Source organism: Limulus polyphemus, unplaced genomic scaffold, assembly GCF_000517525.1.
Source record: "Limulus polyphemus unplaced genomic scaffold, Limulus_polyphemus-2.1.2 Scaffold1393, whole genome shotgun sequence".
NCBI lineage: Eukaryota > Metazoa > Arthropoda > Merostomata > Xiphosura > Limulidae > Limulus > Limulus polyphemus.
Genome location: NW_013667003.1, coordinates 229,507 through 230,139, shown reverse-complemented (window position 1 = coordinate 230,139; position 633 = coordinate 229,507).

Below are 633 nucleotides of genomic sequence, written 5' to 3'. Positions count from 1 at the left end.
GTGCTCTATAGTTGTGCCTGTCGTCTGCTAACATTTGTCCAAGTATTTCCAGTGGTTGTCCCTTCAAGCTCGTTGCCAGATATACTGCTTTTTGCTCCTCTGTCCATCCATTCATATCTGCCAGTAGCTAAAATTGTGCTCTATATGCTTCCCATGGTGCCTTCCCATCGAATTCCTGTGGCTTCCTTCGTACTAGTTCACCCCTATTGCTGGCATTCATATCTTGGATGTGACTTCTATCAGAACTGAAGATGTCTGCATTAGGGTGTAGCTGCGGGGTCTGGAAGGGGCTTGCCATTGTCTGGGCTGATTAAATCGATGGTTAATGTATCCTCCTTGTGTAAAAGACAGTAAATCATTCTTTAATGTATTTAATTCGCTTTGAAATTTACTAATGTTTTCTATTTGTACTTCTTGTTTTCTTTCTTGTTCCAGTTGCCACTGCTGTAATCTCTCAACTTGTTTCTTTTCTCGTACTTCTTGTTTCTTTTCTTTTTCATCCAATACTGCTGTAATTTATCTTCTTATTTCTTTTGTTTTTCCTCCAACAACTGCTGTAATCGCTTTTCTTGTTTCTTTTCTGTTTCCTCCAACAACTGCTGTAATCTCTCTTCTTGTTTCTTTTCTCGTTCT